Here is a 6,140-nt window from a genome sequence, read left to right as displayed (position 1 = left end):
AGGTAGTTTCTGGAGAGTATTCTTCTTCCTCCTACCACCACCACATCATTATTAAAATCATTGTCTACTCTATCTCCTTGTAATGTTCTCTGTATTTCCTCCTTAAAATGTCACTTTAGCATTCATTTATTCTTTGCCTTGCCATAGTAAGAGATTCTGCAAGGAGAAATTCTTGTAAAGAAGAAAAGGCTTGGAGGTGAGTTAGGCCTAGAATTTAGGTTGAAAAGACCTCTTAGGTTTATTTCCACAGGCTTTAAAAAAAAAGTATGTAGCTTGGTGTCATGGATTGAATTCTGTCCCCTAAAAATACGTGTCGACTTGGTTAGGCCATGATTCCCAGTATTGTGTGGTTGTCCTCCATTTTGTGATCGATGTAATTTTTCCTATGTAAATCCTAATCTCTGCCTGTGGTTAATGAGGCAAGATTAGATTATGTTAAAGAGAATTAGGGTGGGATGTAACACCCTTACTCAGATCTCTGATCCAATGTAAAGGGAGTTTTCCTGGGGTGTGGCCTGCATCACCTGTTATCTTACAAGAGATAAAAGGAAAGGGACCTCATACTGCAAGAAAGCAGCACCCAGGAGCAGAGCACATCTGAACCCAGAGTCCCTGTACCTGAGAAGCTCCTACACCAGGGAAAGATTGATGACAAGGACCTTCCTCCAGAGCCAGCAGAGAATAAGCCTTCCCCTGGAGCTGACACCCTGAATTCGGACTTCTACCCTACTAGACTGTGAGAGAATTAATTTCTCTTTGTTAAAGCCATCCGCTTGTGGTATTTTTACTATAGCAGCACTAGATGACTAAGACTTGGGTAAAAGTGTCTTTGAGGAGTGATACGGTGCTATCCCAATTTCATAAAATTAATGATACAGTAAAACCACAGTTTAACAAATGTAGAAGGATCATGGATGAATAATAAAACATAAGCATAATCATAATTTCTGTCTAACAACAGGAATAAAGCATGAATGCTTATGGAAATACAAAGACAAAAATATTCAAAATTTTACCTTTTCAAAAAAAAAGGCAGGATTTATGGTTTCTGCATATGAATAAGAGTGTACAATGCCTCACTTGCTTTGAATTATACCACAAAGCACACTATACTGTGGAAACTATATTTTAAATGTGGATTAATAAAGAAATACATTAACTATTAAAATATAATCCTAAAGGTAGTTTACAAAACAACCTCTAGCTGATAGACTACATTAGAAATACAGTAAATAGACCAACATGTCTTGGACATCACACCACCCTGCCAGGAAGTAGCTATACGACCTCAAAGAAATCACTTCTCAGAGCCTCAGTTTCCTCATTTATAATGAAAATAATAAATTCAGATTAGAAAGTCTTGGAATTTCCCTTGTTTTAGGTCTACACTCTATGACTCTAAGAGTAAATACTCTGTAATTTGATAACAAAACAGGAAAAATTAAAGTTCTGGCGTAGCAGTTAAGAACTCAACTGCTAACCAAAAGGTCAGCAGTTCAAATCCACCAGCTGCTCCTTGGAAACCCTATGGCGGAGTTCTACTCTGTCCTATAGGGTTGCTATGAGTCAGAATCAACTCGATGGCAAGAGGTTTGGCTTGTTTTTTTTTAATATGTAACATAAAATTATGTTTAATATTGATGCTATATTTGATACTAATTATATTGACTTTTATATTTGTATAGCACTTTACAGTTTTACTAAGAGTTTTTATATTCATTATCCTATTTAATCACACACCATATGGGTGCGGTAACAGACTGGGAGAAATTAAGCTATATGCTCAAATCACATGGCCAGGAAGCAACTTGCTAGAGGAGTGCAACTATAGGGCTGCTTAAGCCTGGGGAGGTCTTTCCTTGGCTTCCAGAGGGTGAATCGCAAGCGACAAACTTTCACTTTGCTGACATTCTCTTTCTTCAGTTTTTTTCGTCTACTTTTTTTTCATCATTATTATTTTGTTTCTGATAAATAAACTTTTAATTTCAACAGCAACTATGTCTTGGAGCCATGGTGGCACAGTGGTTAAGAGCTTGGCTGCTAACCAAACAGGTCAGCAGTTCGAATCCACCAAGCCCATCCTTGGAAACCTTACGGGGCAGTTCTGCTCTGTCCTATAGGGTCACTATGAGCTGGAATCAATTCGACGGCAAAGAGTTTTTTTTTAATGTTTTTTAGTAAGTATATCAGCTTGAAGATAATTTCCAAGATCTGTAAGCAACTTAAAATCTTGGACTGACACTAATTGAGTTAATTAGTAGATAATCATTGGACAGCCAGATACTTTCTAAGTAAAATAGAATATTGAAACATTAATTTAAACTAAGCATACTTCTAATTTTTTGTGCATTTGCTTCTTTTTAAATGCTATAGAGAAGCTATGTCTTAGAGTTATGTTAATGAATGTGTTAATTTTTGCCACTTTAAAAACCAAAAACCAACCCTGTTGCTGGCAAATCAATTCCGACTCATAGTGACCCTAGATAGAAAGTTTTGTCCTATTTATTCTTGAGCTATGCTAGTCTATTAAGATGCTTGTGTCTGCCAGACAATTCTCAATTATCCACCCTGAATTTTCCTTTTTAAAATAGAAAAGAATGACTTTAATTAAAAGTTATAATTAATATAGGTGGTTGAGACTCTTGAAGGAATAACAGTTACAGAGCATTACAACAGTAGTTTTTTCCTAAAGCATCTAGTTTCCAGACTCCTTTACATTCTTAAAAATTATTGAGAACCCCACAGACTTTTTGTTTATGCAGGTTATAATTTGGGTCATGGTGCAGTGGTTAAAAGCTCAGGCTGCTAACCAAAAGGTCAGTGGTTAGAATCAACCAGCAGCTCCTTGGAAACTCTACGGGACAGTTCTACTCTGTCCTGTAGGGTTGCTATGAGTCAGAATTGACTCAACAGCAACATGTACGGGGATGTATATAATTCCAGAACACTTAGTTGTGCTTGACAGCAACCGGCATGATGTAGGTTGTAACTATTGATATTCATTATATTAGAAAATAAAAATGAGAAAAAATTTAAATATTTATTTATTCTATGGAAAATAGCAATAATGAACACATAGCCTGTGTAAGGAAAAATACAAATTGGAAATAAGAGATTTTAATTCTCCCTGTTCAAATAAAGAGAAGAGGCTCTCCTCCTCCCCTGTTCTTTCAGAATTCATTTTAAATAACTTGTAAAGTCTTTCTACGTCTCTTTGAAAAGTATGTAAATCAAGGATGTTTCGTCAGGGACTTGGGAACGATCTCTTTTAAAAATGTAATCATCAAGAAAGATCACACCCCCACCTCCCAGTTTCCTGGAAAGAGATTAGCATATTTTCAGGTATCCTGCCATAAAGATATTAGAAAATCAGCAATTTTATCTTAAACATGAATGTAATGGATTGTATCCTTTTAGCTTTACTTTACTTAGTCATTTTTGTTTACAGTTGAAACTCTGGGAATTCAGAAGTAACATCCTTGCTGGTGAGCTTCTTGTACACACCAGAAAGTTTCAGCCTTGTGTTCTACATTGTTCTACTGAGCTTTATCCAAATGAACCTTTATAAGCCCGCTGTCATCCAGTTTTACACAGATTCTCTTGCCCACAGTTTCACTTGGGAAGACCAAGTCATCAAGGATTGCACTGCAGGGCTGTCAGAGTATGGTTCCTGGAACACTTTTGCTTATATTTTGTATGGGTTTTTCAAGTTGGTTTAGGCAGAATTCTCTGAGCAAGGAAGACACGTGCTTTCCACTAAACTTTTTCTCCAGTTCGCATACTAGTTGGACATGGATTTTCTGGAAAGATTTCAGTTGAGGAACAGAAACAAAGACTAAATAGCTTTCCAACCACCATCAACCTCAGTTTCCTTGACTGCTGTTATATTAAGCTCCCTTAACTGAGCCTTTATGTGTAAGTTCATCTCCAGCTCAAGAAGAGCCTGAGAAATGCCAGACTCAGATTCATCCGGCTTTTCGCCATTGGGCTTTACAATCGTCGCACTTGAAGTGAACATGGACTTTTTCTGGTGAGGAAAGCTCTCTGCTCTCAGTTTGACTCCAGAAGGTATTTTTCTCAATGTCAACAGAAAAGACTAGCCAGAGAACAGCCTGAGTTTACTTTTAAATTCTTTATTTTTACTTTGGTTAAATAGGTAAGGACGTATTACGTCTCAGGTGCTCACAATACTATCTTAATCAGTGCACAAGTCTCTAACAACTTAGTTTTGCCTTGTTAAAATTGATTCTGAAATTTAGAATAAATAAAGTGAAAACTTTAGGGTACCTATTATACCTACAAACTAAAACTTTTATTTCCTAAAACCACTGAGATTTCTCAGAAGGCCTCTGGAAAATCACGAAGATTTGTTCTTTCACCTTAAAAAATGAGATGGTGGAAATAATTGTGTTTGTTTAATGTATTATTGTAAAAGTTGCGTGGGAAGAGTTGTCGGATCAGAAGAGACACTCAGCTTTCCCTATGTTCAGTTTGTTTTGGTAAAATTTTACTAATATAAATATTTTGGCATCCCTATGAGTTGGAATGGACTCGACTGCAACTGTTGTTTTTTTTTTCTTTGATTAGGTGGTGCAAAGGTTAACCCCTTCTGCTGCTAACTACTGAGAGGCACCTTGGAAGAGAGGCCTGATGAGCTACTTCTGAAAAATCAGCCATTAAAAACCCTACGAGCACAGTTCTAGTCTGGCATACTTAGGGTTGCCATGACTCGGGATCAACTCGACCACAACTGATTTTACTGGTTATAAATATTTCAGAAATTGTAAGCTTTATGGGAAGTCCCTGTTGATTTGTAAATGCCCTCCCTGTCAAAAATATTATTGTACCCTCGGGGATAACCTTGATCAAATCTCTTATGCAATAGTTATATACTGTACTCCTTACTGAATTTTATTCCTCTCCATTATGATAGCATTGGCTACAGTAATTAACCACACCCATTAAATCACTTAATGTTCTTGTTTTACTCTAAAGCTTGCCTGATGGTTCTACTGTAAACCAAAGGCCAGAATTTGGGTCTTCAACAAAGAACAATCTCAGAGCCTCAAGGAAAAGGACTGTATCAGATACCTCACATGATTGCCACTTCAGAGAATAGAATTTAGGGTCGAGGTTTCTGAGCTGACATTGCTTAGATAACTTTTAGACTGTACTGAGGCCGGCAGCTAGCTTGCCATCTTGAGTAGACAAGGGGATGTGTCCGCCATTCTGTGTGATACAAGAACTAACCCCCTATCTTTAAGCTATCTCCTTATTAGGTATGTTTCTGGTTTCTGGCTCAGTTGGGAAAAACGAGAGACTGGGGTTGCAGGACCAGCTAAAACTGGCAAGAACCAGGTCTGGCCCACTTGACATGCACAGTACCAGCAACCATGTCCTTTAGATGACCTATTGACATCAGAGGCTGAAAAACACACCCCCGTCTATGCCCTGTATATGGGCAAAATCCCATCTTTGTGGCCCCCCACTTTCAGACTGAGCAGGCGCGGAAGACCGGACTGCCCCTGGGAATGCCTTTTCAGGCCAGGCCAATCAGCAAACTGACCCCACCTTAAGGCATTTCTAAAGTCCCCGGACCCAATTTGCTTTACCCGTATAAACCCCCTGAGCTATTGTTCAGGGAGTCATCTTGATGACAAGAGTCCCTGTGTGCTCCTTTACTTGGCCAACTAAATAAAGCTTCTTTCGCTTTCATCTGCTTCGTGTCTTTGTAGCCGCACCGAGCAGACCTAGAACAGTCTGCTTACTGTACCAGTAAACTAAGTCAGGATTCTCAGGACGCTTTTAAATCCAATGAAAGACACAGACCGTTATGGAATCAGATAACCCAGAAGGGTATGCTAGATAATGTCTAACTTTCCGTAAGATACACAGTAATCTTTTTTTCCCCTTTCTAAATCTTTCACAGTTTTTTGTGACATATGAAACCCAAGTTTTCTGGCATGCATTTCAGAATAAATATCATACATACTTCCCAGATAAAATAAACATGAAGCTATTGCTGAGGATCTAAAGGAAAAATGGCAAATAAAGTAGTATTTATTAGTCTTATGACCAGAGTGGTTTCATATTCATTTTTTTATTGTGGTGAAAATAGACACACTCATATTCATTTTATA

General features: G+C 37.8%; 1 pseudogene; it reads right to left on the bottom strand.

Annotated features, from left to right (window-relative positions):
• Positions 1–3,442: 3,442 nt before the first annotated feature.
• LOC101354764 (40S ribosomal protein S7 pseudogene) lies at positions 3,443–4,023 on the bottom strand (annotated as a pseudogene).
• Positions 4,024–6,140: the final 2,117 nt, after the last annotated feature.

This window comes from Trichechus manatus, unplaced genomic scaffold (assembly GCF_000243295.1).
Source record: "Trichechus manatus latirostris isolate Lorelei unplaced genomic scaffold, TriManLat1.0 scaffold00068, whole genome shotgun sequence".
NCBI classification, from domain to species: Eukaryota; Metazoa; Chordata; class Mammalia; order Sirenia; family Trichechidae; genus Trichechus; species Trichechus manatus.
This window is presented reverse-complemented; position numbering and strand designations above follow the sequence as displayed.